The sequence below is a fragment of the Python bivittatus genome, unplaced genomic scaffold (genome assembly GCF_059951505.1).
Source record: "Python bivittatus isolate LINGU-HERP-01145 unplaced genomic scaffold, Pbiv_v1 ctg000400_np1212, whole genome shotgun sequence".
Taxonomy (NCBI): Eukaryota; Metazoa; Chordata; class Lepidosauria; order Squamata; family Pythonidae; genus Python; species Python bivittatus.
In genome coordinates, this window is record NW_028277073.1 from 2,525,712 (window position 1) to 2,539,951 (window position 14,240).

A 14,240-nucleotide genomic window follows, 5' to 3' on the forward strand; every position below is an offset into this window, starting at 1 on the left:
CTCCTTGAGGGCAGAAGGTCAATAGGAAATGCCTCTTGTTGAGCAAGGGTAACAATGGGCATTTATGATGTCAGCATAACTTGAAGATGTGTAGGCTTTGAAGTATGGTGCAACATCAGGGACAGAGGCTGACAAGTGAAACTAAGGTACATTTAGAAAGTGTGTATAGATTTTTACATTCTTGGGCTGTCGAGTTTCTGAATGTTTTTGTAGTGTGATGTGATGTAACTTGTGGGGCAATCTATCACCTCTGCACAACTACACATTCAGTGAGTTCATTGGAGGGAGTGTCTTCAAGGTCCTTCTTCCACCTGCCTGTCAAGTCCACGATGTCCAAAACCCAGTTCAGAACATTCTCATGCAACCAGGCTTGGTTCAGAAAAATACTTCTTTATTATGGGGTACATGTAGCTTGCAAACAGAACATTGCTAAAACTAAAGCCTTGGGTAAACTTCCCTCTATTTATCCCCCCTCCCCTTATTGCCTGGCATCTCAATTCTTCTCCACCTGGTGGTGACCTCTTTCCTTCCTCCCCCTCTTCCCCGAGCTCCTTCCTGGGTCTTTGGACCCCAGCTGCCTTGCCGGCAATCAGGCCAGTCTAAATTGGCCATATATGGTCAAGCTCCTTCCCACCTCCCATTACTACTCCTATTACAACCTTTAACAGCACTCCCCCCCTTAGTTACAAGTGGCAGAAACAAATCAATCCAACTCCCATCGAATGTAATACAAAGGAAAACAACAATAGTTGGGTGATGCAGGTTCTGACATGCTGCCCCCGTAAAAAAAACCCTCTTCACCACGATGGCCAGGAACCCTAGAAATAAGAAATAGAAGAACTGGAATTATGAAGACATACATTCTATAGAGTCCAACAAGTTTACCTGGATAATTCTTATAAAAGTCCAAAACTAAGTCAGGAGCTTTAACATGTCTTTTGGAGACCCATTCAGCCAATGATTTAGGGAAATGTTTCCAATGCACCAAATACTGAATGTCTCTTTTGCATTTTCTAGAGTCCAATATTTCCCTGATCTCAAAGTGTTGCTCCCCCTCGATCATAATAGGTTCAGGAGGGGCCACTGTTGGTCTCCACTTATCAGATTCCTTGTATGGTTTCAATAGTTCACTGTGGAAAACAGGATTAATCTTCCTGAGGGTTTTGGGGAGTTTCAAGTGTACAGACACGGGGTTAATTACTCTATCCACCGTGAAAAGTCCTATGAATTTATTATCAAGTTTTCTACATGTTCTGGAAGATTTCAGATTCTTGGTAGATAACCACACTTTGTCCCCCACTTTCCAGGGTTCATGTGGAGCTCTCTTCTTATCTGCCTGGGCTTTGTAACTTTCTCATAGTTTTTTCAGTGATTGGCCACAATTGTCTTATCCTGTTACCCCATTCATCCACTGTTTTAACCCCTGTTTGAGCATGAGGAAGTTCAGGTATAGGTACAAAGTCTTGCCCCGATACAATTTGGAAAGGGGACAGCCCAGTACTATCGTGGACAGCATTATTGTAAGCCACTTCAGCATAAGTTAATAATTTCACCCAATTGTCCTGTTGATGGTTAATGAAACTTCTCAAATATTGTTCCAACCCCGCATGCCTCCTCTCTGTCGCTCCGTCCGTCTGAGGATGAAAGGAAGAGCTCATTGCTTGCTTGGACCCCAAAAGGGTTAAAAATGCCCTCCATAATTTAGATGAGAACTGGACCCCCCTGTCACTGATCACTCTTTCAGGACAACCGTGTAATTTGTATATGTGTTGGATAAACAATGCAACTAGTTCAGGCGCTGAGGGGATGGCTTTGCACGGGATGAAGTGAGTTTGTTTAGAGAAGAGATCAGTAACAGTCCAAATTACAGTCTTTTTCCTGCTCTCTGGCAGACCTACAATAAAATCCATGGCTATCTTTTTCCAGGGTCTGGCAGGGCTTGCCACAGTTTGTAACAATCCACGTGGTTTCCCCCCTTGCCTTTTGGCCATAGCACATACAGGACAGGTATGTACATATTCCACTACATCTCTTCTGAGAGAAGGCCACCAAAATTGCCTGCGTAGTAGATGTAAAGTTTTGACAAAGCCAAAGTGTCCTGCTGTTTTATCATCATGGCATCTTTGCAGTACCTGTTTACGAGCCTCCTGGGGCACGTAGAGTCTGCTTTACTATTACAACCTTTAACAGCAACCCCCCCCCCCCCCCGCTTAGTTACAAGTGGCAGAAACAAATCAATCCAACTCCCATCAAATGCAATACAAAGGAAAACAACAATAGTTGGGTGATGCAGGTTCTGACACTGCCTCTGTAAGAAAGACAGGCAGAATAGTTGCCTCCTTTGTAATTGTAATCCTGACCCACCTCAAGGAGAGAGCCTGGCCACTGCAGCCTTGTTACACTGATGCCAGATAATTAATAGTCCACGACTGTGTTTCTCAACCTTGACCACTTTCAAATGTGTGGACTTCAACTCCTAGAATTCCCTAGCCAGCCATGCTGGCTGGCAAATTTTGGGAATTGAAGTCCACACATTTTAAAGTGGTCAAGGTTGAGAAACACTGGTCCAGTAGGTAAGAGAAGCTGGTAAGTAAAGGAATAGGAAAGTAGGATGAGGAAGCAGAGGGGGGCTGGCAGGGAACAGCTATCATCTGGGGAGAAAAAGAGATTTGCAAATGGGTGATTTGATGCTCACCCTAAGACCAGAACATTTCAGCTCAGATTGCAGGACATTTTAAGAAACCTTGAGGGATTCTAACTGCTAGGGATGAGGAAGGAGAAGGAAAATGGAATGCATACAGGCAAACTAACAGGGGGAAAATTGCGCTAAAGACAAAACAACATCCAAATTAATTGAAGATGGAAAGGATGGTACACAGAGACCAAAATATAAAAAATAGTGGCTGTGCTTTGGGAGTAATATAAGGAAGCAGGGAGACTGAAGTTAGTAGTATGGAATGCTCCATTCTATGGAATGCTCCATAGAACATTCAACCTTACTAACAATTTCCTGAATGCCTTCCTTAGAAACTCTGTGCAAAACTGTGTTCAAGGCTTTCCGTGTGTGTGTTACAATACCATGTCATATGTTTGCAATGCTAAATATTTTGATTCTTGTTCTCTCCATTCCTCTAGAATAATTTTCTGCAAGCTTTTGCATCCCAATAACATGGCAAGGAAAGTAAATTTTGTTTGCTCTCTATTTATTTTAGCACTAATGAAAATGGAATTGACTGTTGTAGATTTTACAACTGAACTAACTGAATCTAAACACACCTCTCTTTTGCTGTCTGATAGCCTAAGGGAATGCACTCCTAGCCTATTTTATATTTATTGAAAGCGTTTGCCATTGTAGTGAAAAGATTAATTTTCATTTTTAATTTTCTTTTCTCTGAAGTGCTACAGAGGAGATAGCAATGTCTCTTTTTGATCTGGAGAGGGTGGCTAAGACTCTAGTCATTAACTTTCTTTTTTCAGAAATTTCCTCTAACTACAGTTCCAAAAACTTGCAGCAAGTTTTCCCACCATTTTGAGAGGGAAAGATTTTCTACTGTCCTAAGAAGAAGCAGTGTGAAAATGACTGGAGAGAAGTCTGCAATTATGACCTGCAGTGCTTGTGGCAAGTTTGTCTCCTGCCTTCCCGCTATTTTTGCAGCAAATGAAAGCTTGTAGCAGTCCTTGAAGAAAACGTCAAAGAATTGGAGCAGCAATTGGCAATGTTGCACTTGGTAAGAAAGAATGAGGATTTATCAGTTCAAACAAAGGATACTGTAACAGGAACAGAAAATGTTAATAGAAAGAACTTTGTATATAACAAAGAGAAACAAGCAGGAGAAAATGCAGTGGATGAAAACAACACCCAGAAATAAGATATGTAGCAAATATCCTGCCCTGCTGTTTATGTTTTCAGGCCCTTGTAGATAAAGCAGGCCATGTATTTAGTGAAAGAAAAAGAGATTCAGCAGAATGGGAGATAGGATAGTGGATCCCCAAAGGGCAGAGAACATGGAATTGAAAGAAATATTTACCAAGCAGATCATCAGTAGATGAAATTTTCCACCTGCCAGGAACAAGGATGTGACAGGACAACTTCCAAGACTTAATAACTCCACCAGTAATTATTGCTTCCTCCTAATGCATGTGGGGGCAAATGACACAGCAAATAACAGTTACACTGTATCATCACAGACTTTGAATAATGCGGGAGGAAGTTCAAGACCTTGGGGACTCAGGTGGCATGCATGTCATGTCCATCCTTCCAGTCCATGGAAGAAGATCCAAAAGGTAATGAAGAATAGCAGTCAATGGACGGCTGTGCAAATGGCACTGATGGAGAGATAAGGGGGTTCTGGCATATGGGTTGCAACTCACAAGGACTTATAAAAATGGCCAAAATACTTGATTAGGAAGGCTTTAAACTGTATTCTGGGGGCTGGGGAGCAGAAATAAAAATCATTAAGTGCAAATGAAGATTTGTGCAGCACACAAAACATTGGGTTTAAGTAATAAGAATGTAGGTTCCACTTGAACATTAGAAAAAAAATGTCCTATTAAAAAAAAAAGGTAGCACTCAGAAAGTTCCCTTCATTGGATGTGTTCAAGCAGAAGTTCAAGAGAGTCATCTGCCAGGGATGCATTAAATGGGATACCTTACACCTAGCAGGATTGGGCTGTATGGCCGAAAGAGACCAATTTTCTTCCCCCTCCTTGGAAGTATGAGCCTGGCAAGATTGATGTCAGGCCCAGCCCAAGAACAACAGGGAAACAGTCCAGGCAAGTTCAGTTCTTTTATTGCTTATACCTTATAGACAGAATCTTGCCAGACTAACCTAGTGGATATACCTTGGGAGATTCTAGGGAGTGGCTATCTTAAATCCTTTCCTCTTCCCATGTTCCTGCTCCAGTCTGTGCTGCATCTTGTCTCCCCACCCCACCCCCAGCCTTCCTGGAATGTGCTCCCTCCTTCCTGAGAACCAGGTGTTCTCTTGCATTCCATCACATCTGCTTTACAATAACAGCAAAAAGAAATTTGCACTCTGCTTTAAATTAGCTGCTGGCATGTGGAAAACATGAGACAACCAGGAGTGATTTGGTGGAAGGACTATCAGCTTCATAGCAGTTCTGTCAAAAATAAGAAGCTCATTATGCTAAAGCATCTCCTCATTCTTCATGCTCTACTGATATTTGACAATCAGTGGTGCAAATGTTGATGTGACTTTAGGCTATATCTGCTTGGAAAAGACATTGCTGAGTCCTTTTAATATGATTTTGTTCCGAATGCTGCAGAATTTGCTGAGCCAAGAGGGTCACTGAAGGGTAACCTGCTTCCCTCCCAGGCTATGTCCCTTTCTCAGCCCCCTAGACCTTCAGCTGGCATTATTCTAGCACAAACATACACCAGCTTACACTATACAAGTACTGTTTGGTGTTACGGCATGTTTTGCTTTATGACTTTGAGCAGTACTCTGATCAAAAATACCTTTGGCCAAACTCGGGTTGGTGGGGGGCAATTTAGGGAGGGTAACAACTATTTTGATGACCTACCTCATTAAAGCTAATAAAGCACTGTACTTCAAGGGGTAAAAGAGAGGATAATGCAACTAGTCAGGTACAGCGGATGAAATGTGACTCTGCTATGTAACTTTGACACTACTAAGCACAATGCCGACCTAACTTTTCAGACAAAAGGTTCCACAATTTAGTTGCAACTTATGAAATGACTCTGTTATTCCGGTTAGGTCATGGAGAAGAGAAACACCACCAGGTCTTAAGAGCAGTCCAGTTACTATGGAAAGATGCTATTCCTAAAAATATCCTGGCCCTAAGTCATTCCGTGTTTGCATACAATACAAGAAGGAAGTAAGTGTGCTATGTAACATTACCTTCCTGTCTCAGGTAGATTCAGTATGCTCAGTGGGTGGGGCAGGATGGCATGTATGTAAGGTAAGGAAAAACGTCTGTGTATAGAAGGAAAAAATTCTAAATATAGATGTTTTGTCACTCTTACGTTGAATTATTGCTTCATCTTCACATGTGTACTGTAAGGTTTGCCCCGTTCGACAGAGAAACTCTCGTGACACGTGTGGTTCACAAAGAAGGTTTACTCATGCGTAACGTAGTAGTCACAAGCAAAGCCAGGACTGGCTTGGTACAATTGCATCACTTGTTATATTCCCCCCTTCCCGCGCTTTTTTCCCGCCTCGCGATCACGTTGCTGCTGCAGATTATCGGCCCCCCAATAATCCCCCTTGATTGTCCATGATGGCAGGTTCGGTCAGGGTCCATTGTCCTTGATTGCCAGTTCCCCTCTGGCTGGGTTGGTCCCTCCCCGTTACGTGCAAGCCCGAGGGTTCTGTGCTGCGCGGCGATCTTGTTTCGCTGCCTGCGGCCCCGTTCATTGTTGGCTCGCGCCGTTATCAGTTTATAGTTAAAAGCTTCCGCTGCGGTTTTCCTGTTTGGCTGGGCGCAGGTGGCTCGTTAACTAGCGGCGCTTTCAGTTCCTCTTTTCCCCGCTAGCTACCGCCGGTGGATTCCGCGTGGTCTGGTTGCGAGCTTCCCTGCAACCCCGTGCTTCCCTGAAGCCTCGTGCTGACCGAACCTGACATGTACAAGTAATAAAAGCAGCTTTCTTTACCCCTAATATATAGTGAGGCATTTAATAGGAATATGCTTTAATGTAAGGATTACTACAATAGTAATATATTACTATACTATTATATTTATTCATCCTATCAATTGGAGTATTTTGGATTATGATTCCTATGTGATGGAAATATGTGTGCTGTTTTAAAATTTAGTTTCTTCTCATATCAAGCTCTTTGGCATCAAAAGTTAGGACAGTATTTCAGTTTAAAAGTTGTCCCTTCTGAATGCCACTAATATGGGATGGGAAGCCAAATAACATCATAGTATCAAAAAAAAAAAAAAAAAGTAGGAAAGGTGCTTACCACTATTGTACATTCCTTTTCAATTCAATATTTTATTTTACATGATAATGGCACTTAGCTAATTTCACAAAAGGGGATTGTTTCTTTTTAGCAGTTTGTTAGATGACTGAAAAAACTTTAATAAATTGTAGAAAAGGGTAAGAAAGGGAAGAGATCTTTAAGTACACACAGGGAGTGACTAGAGTTTACAAGGTAAGGGAAGTGTTCTTCATTAGTGCTCCACAGAAAGACACATAGCTGCAAATGATATATACTGTAGACAGAGTATGACCCTAAAAAGACTCAACAGAATGAAATAAGTGACAGGGTTGTTTCTAGGAAACGTGGCAACCCCAGCTCTGATTTATATCATATGATATACATTATGGAAGTGTTTTAAAATATGATGCAGTTGGAAGCCATTTTCTCAAACTGTACATCAAATAGCTGGCATTGATTTGCAATATAATATATTACCATTTTTACTGAACTCTGCTTTAGAACTCTGAAATACTTCCACAAAATATGTGAGTTTAAATTTATTAACCCCAGGAAGAATTATTGTGGCCAGGCACTGAAAAAAATCCAACTATTTCCTACAGTAAAATATGAGAGTTCAAGATCAGGGCAAGTGTGGACAAACTAACAGCCATGATGCATGCTGGGAGTACTTTCGATGAGCAGAGGTATCCAGAGGGTATAGCCAAAAACGTCAAGGTGGTGGCTGCAGTGATGCCATCAAAGCTCTGCCAGTTTTAATGTGCAGTGCACCATCATGGACACCATCTTGACTTTTTTTTTATCATATATTATGGACAACTTTGTGGATAAGAAAAGTTTTGATAATTGTTTCTTTTTTTTTTAAACGTTGGGAAGTTTATTTATTACTATTGTGTTCCTTGCCTTTTCAGTACCAGAGCACTCATGCAGCTAACAGACCAGAAAATACAAGGGCAGTGTTTTGGGGTGGGGGGGCAGGTTTCAATGATGGCAAGGTCAGCTTTGCTCTCAGCTGAAAGCCCCTTTCAAAGCTACTTCATAAATAGCATTCTCATAACATCCTCGTGCCTAACCATAATTGACAAAACCCATGTTATTCATGTCACTATGAACTTTGCATACCACAGCAAACCAGTTCAACATATTCATTAGAATGGGAAACACTTTTTATATAGAGTTCACAGAACAGATCAAGGCAGGCTTACACTAACAGAAAACATTCCTATGGTCTGTACAAGACAAACCATATTAAGCCCTTTCTTTACACGTCAAAGCAGCCCAGGACAAAACTCCTTAACTTCTCCACTTATTTCCCTGGCCAAGTAGGAACAGAGTTCTTAATAAGATCTGTATGGATATTTTAAAAATCCTAAAAAATATAAAATTAATTAATTAGAAATTAACCATTAGTGTGACTCCTTACGATCATTATTTCATCAATGCATGTATTACCAGAAGAGCATGCAATGAATACAAAATGCATATATTTGCTTAAGTGCACAGAGTTTTTCCTTAATGTATAATTTCTGTACACATTTTTTTTTAATTAGAGGCTGCAATATTTAAAGAACTGCAAAAACTGAAGACTAATTTTACCCCAATTTGTGTTGTATTTGGGGAAATGTAAATTTGTTCAGGTAAAAGTCATGGTAGTAAATAAATACCAAAGAAATGTTCTCCAGCCCTGCCTATTTTTCTCCTTTAAATCTCCAGAATGAGCTGAAGAATATATTTTATCTGAAATAGACCCAGAACATTGAGGACTGCTGCTGCTGCTCTGGAAATTCAATTCCAATCAAAAGAAATTTTAAAAGAAATTCTAGTTTGATAGAATCTACCTTCATTAGGGCAAACTGATTTTCCATCAGCTGGAAAGAAATACATTTTTCAAATACTGATGTTTAACTATGTGATTCTATACATATCCCACTGTGTTCAAAAGACACCTACTTCAATTAAATGGTTGCAGAATACGTTTCTCAATTTTAATTTTCATGATCAATATTATATTGAATCAATGTCAATTCTGAAGATTTTATAAGCAAATCCTGGATTTTTTTCATACAAAATGAAATTAGTTAGCATAGCTTTTATAGTTTTGGACAGAGGTTGATTCCTTTTGGTAACAGACAGGAGCAAAAACTCTCAGCTTTCTTGAGGATCATAAAACAAACACTTTCTGATCAATCACCCCACTTCATTGAGTTTGTACTCAACTAATGTGAGAGCCTGCAAAAAGAACAACAAAAAGAAATTAAAAAAACCTTTCTACTGGTGATGGTTTAAGAAATGAAACTGAAGATGAACAAGTAGGAGCTGAAATAGTTGTAATTTGCCATGCTGGAGGCATGTTTGTCTTCCTGCCAGAAAACCACCTGGGATATATTTGCAGCAAATGCTACCTTGTAGCAATTCTTTAAAAAATAAAAGAACTGGGGACGGCAAGTGACTAATGAGAAAGGGACAAGATTTATCTGTTCAAAATAAGGAGGCTCTGTAATGGGCAGGGGCAGAAGAAACTATACTCCATAAGGAAGATAGGAGGAAGGGCAGTGGATGTGAATAACAATTGCAAACATTTGCAAAACAGTGGGGAGAACTGTAAAAGAAGCCCAGGAAGACAGCATAAAAACTCAGTGAAGAAGGGAACAAATAGCATGCACAGGAAATGGAAATAGGTGGAAGAATACAGATAATATAGAGAGTAGCCCAAAACTGTACAGGAAAAGAAACACAGAATGAACTGAGATTAAGAAAGAACGCTTAGCATTCCTAAAAGTACATACAGAATAAATTTAAGGAAAAGATTGATAGAAACATGCCCTCTCCTTAGTGTAAATATTTGGGACTAAATCTAGAATCACATTATAAGGTTCCAGATGACTGGAAAATAACAAATGTTGCCCCTATATTAAGAGAGAATGTAACTTCTACAATGAATTGTAGAAAAACTGTATGCATAATATATCTTGACTTCAGCAAAACATTTGATAAAGTACCCCCTGACACGCTGATCAATTAGCTAGGTAAGTATGACTTGGGTGTCATGACAATATATAGCTGGCTTGAAACTCATTCTCAGAGGTGCACATCAGTGCAACTTCATAAGAATGGAGAGAAATATCAAGCCAGGTCTATTAAATACAGTGCCCCAAACCTTGGGCCCTGTATTCTTCAACATTTTCATTAATGATTTGGATGAACAGGTAGAGGGTAGGCTTATTATTCCTCATGTAGAAAAAAAAAAAAGTCAAATGCAGAGGTATCAGATGGGGAATATCTGGTATGATAACAGTGTTTGTAAAAAAGCTCTTGAATAAGACTTAATTGAAAACTGAATATGAGCCAGCAGTGGGATGGGTGTCAAGTCCACGATGTCCAACTCTCAGTTCTGAAGCATTCTCACACAACCAGGCTTGGGTCACATAAATACTTCTTTATTAAGAGGTACATGTAGCTTGTAAACAGAACATTGCTAAAACTAACGCCTTGGGTAAACCTCCCTCTATTTATCCCCCCTCCCCTTATTGCCTGGCGTCGTAACTCCTCTTCACCTGTTGTTGACCTCTCTCCTTCCTCCCCGAGCTTCTTCCTGGTTCTCTGGGCCCCAGCTGCCTGGCCAGCAATCAAGCCAGTCTAAATTGCCCATATATGATTAAGCTGCTTCCCAACTCCCCTTACAACCATTAACAGCCACCCCCCCTCCTTAGTTACAAGTGGCAGAAACAAATCAATCCAACTCCCAACGAATGCAATACAATGGAAAACAACAACAGTTGGGTGATGCAGGTTCTGACAATGGGATTGTAAAGATGGAATTTTAGGTTGCATCAGCAGAAGTTTCCAAATCATGTGAATTAATCATTCCACTCTATTCTGCTCTGGTCAGACCCAGTTTTCAGAACTCCACCCACTAAGAAGGAGTTGAAGAAATTAAACAGGTTCTGAGCACAGCAGAGAAGATGATCATCACTAAAAACGAAGGTCTGTGAAAAGAGATTGAAGGAGCTGTTACACTTTGAGAAGAGATGAATGAGAGGTAATATGATACCAATCTAGAAATATCTGAAAGGATGTCACACAGGAGGTGAAGACTTGTCTCTCATTGTGGGATGTGGAATAATGCATTTTGGTTAGACTAAGGCAAATTCCAGCTGAATGTTAGAACGGTAAGAACAGTTCAACAATGAAACCAATTACCATTGTGTGTTCTCCTTTCCATGTGTTCTAGTATAGGCTAGAGTAGTGTTTCTCAACCTTGGCAACTTTAAGATGCGTGGACTTCAACAAACAGAAATGTTACAGTCGGTGAAAGTTTTGACTTGGAAACAGAGATTTGGAAAGTTTACCAGTACAGGAAATATCATAGAATATATGTATCTTATCACCAAAATTACAAAAACTTTATTGGGTCCAGTTTTCCAACACACAATACACTTTACAGGAAAACATAAATTGATCTGTATATACATTGTGAAATGCAGAATCTCTTATAAAGGGCAAAATAGTTTAATTTATTATTCTTTACAAACAAGGAGGGAAAAACAAAGCAAAACCAGGAACTAGATAAAGCAGATTTTTTTTAACCACAAGCTTCAGTTTATAAGAAGTAATTGTAAGGAGTAATCGATGGGGCCACTGCTGGTGGCTTCTTACAATGGATGGATGGACCCTGTCTTTCATCCAATGAGCTCAAGCTTTCAGATTCAAATCAAAACACTTTTTTTTTCCATTATAAACCTCAGTGTGGAAAGGATGAGGTTATGCTTTATGATACACTTTGATCCAAAACAATACTGGCTTGTTCAGTATAATTGAAAGCATATTTTAAAACACCTTCATCATTTCTTTGCACTAGAACAGTGTTTCTCAACCTTCGCAACTTGAAAGTGGGTGGACTTCAACTCCTAGAATCCTCCAGCCAGCATGATGGCTAGGGGATTCTGGGAGTTGAAGTTCACCCACCTTCAAGTTGCCAAGGTTGAGAAATACTGCACTAGAACATTGCCAGGAAATTTGGTCACAGCGAGTAACCTACTTTTCAGAGAAACATGTCCACCATTACTGGCCTTCTCAAAAGACACCCGATGAGCTCCCTGAGTTTAAGATACCCTATAAAATGGTAAGAAAAACATTGTGGTAGGGGAATATAATTGATAAAAATAGATGTTTGTTTTTTCTTTAAATTATCGGTTATGTGGGGGTTGAAATTTATGAGATTAGAAAAAGCCTTTGTGCCTTGACTCTTAATGGATCTCTTGTTGACCCACTGTAAGTTTCTTAAATAGGAAAAAAATAAAGATCGATAAGGTTTACTAGAGAGAATAATGTACTGCCTGCAGAAGTATTAGCTATTTCAGCCATTTATCTCCTGAGGGCAATTTTGTCAGTGCAGATTTAATAAAAAATGTAGCAAATCAAAACTCAACAGGTAAAGGGCAATTCCATATTGGATTTAAAGGTTGCTACCCAAGCCTACTGTTATTCTTACATTTCTTATTGCTAGTTTGGAGCCTAAGCTGGCATAAAGAGCAACAAGTATGGCGAGGGGGTTGGGGGGTGGATTCCTATTAAGCAACTTCAGCTGACGCTATCACATATGCACTGAGAACAATTCAGTATGTTGACAGGGTAAAATTTGAGCAAATAAGACTAAATCAAATTAGCTTTGAGGATGAGTTTCTGCCTAGAACTATTAGACATACAAAATAATAATAATAACAAATATGCTGGAGTCAAAGTAGCATAGCAGAAGTTTATCTGAAGTTACTTCCAAATAAATGTGTATAACATTGCAACCTTTGTCTGGGTAGCTCCTGGGTAACATAGTAGGACGCCATGAAATGGACTTTAAACAAAACTTCCAAACCGTAAGATCTTGCAGGAAATTTTGGTGTTCTCAAGTGAGCTCACCAAAATCTAATATGAAGTTTTATCATCATCATCATCATGATTTAATTTTGGTCAGCAGTAGAAAGCCACAGTGCCCAGGAACCCATGGTCGTCTAGTTGAGCCCTAAATGGGAATTCTTAGCTTAGGCATAAATCAGGTATCCTTAAATAAAAACCCATTTTTATTTAAGCCTTAGTTTCGCATCTGTAATATGGGGGTGAAGTCACAGTTTAAAGAAACCATTTCAGCAATTAGAAAAGGTCAGCTCAAACTGTTTCTTGTATGTGATTCAGATAAGAATGGTAACTTGCTATTTTTATAAGGTTTCTGTTATATAATTAAGCAAATGATATACTAATTCACTTTTGATACTATTGTAGCCTATTTTAATTTATTGTAAATGTATTTTTGTAAAAAGATAAGCTTGACTTAGATCATGATTTGATTATAAATACTATACATCTAAGACATCTTAGAGGACAAATGTAGAAAAATTGACAGTGTAATTCAAAAACTCTACACATCCCTTAACTTATTAACTACAGGTAGTCCTTGCTTTAATGATACTAACTGGGACCAGAAAGTCCATCATTAAGCAACATGGTCATAAGTTGAAAAACCATGTGACTGTGCCACTTAGTGATGGCAGTTCCAGCAGTCCCAGTTGCTGTTGTTAAGCAAGGACCATGCAGATCGTTAAATGAGGACCTCATGTGAATGACTTGCAATTTCCTGCTGGCTTCCCCATTGACTTTGCTCTCTGGAAGCTGGCAGGGAAGGTTGTAAATTGCAATCAAGTGACCACGGGGATGCTGCAATGGCTGTAAGTATGAGGACCATTCATAACTACTACTCGTTGAGTGCTGTCATAAGTTTGAACAGTTGCTGGATGAGTGGTCATTAAACAAGGACCACCTATAATGCTGAGCTGAACTTTTTGAATATGGAGCAATAGTTCATAACTGCAAATGTGTCAGGCTTGTGAGACAGGCATGCAGAATTAGCCTAAACATGAGCCAATTCTACTTATTGTAAGATTACATTTACAGAAACATGCAAGTCTGAAAGTACATTTCTCCCCCTGTCCCCTTTACAGCCCAAGAAACTAGGGAGGCTCCCTTCTGAGTTGCTTGCCCTGCCCACATTTCTGCTATAGGATAAGATGCCTTTTACCTGACCGTTCCCTTGGCTGCATCTTCACTCTGTCTCACTAGGTCATTCCTACATACCATTACAATAGGGCAGAAGCCACAGATCATGTGTAGGGAACTTTCTCCTTTTGGACCAAGTAGATGTCATGTCTATGTGGAATCCTGCTTACTTGCAGCCTAATGGAATGAGCTTTTCCATTAGCCAGCCCTGTGACTAAACTTGATCATCTGACCATAGAATAACCACCACAAGGAAAGGACTAGGGCTTG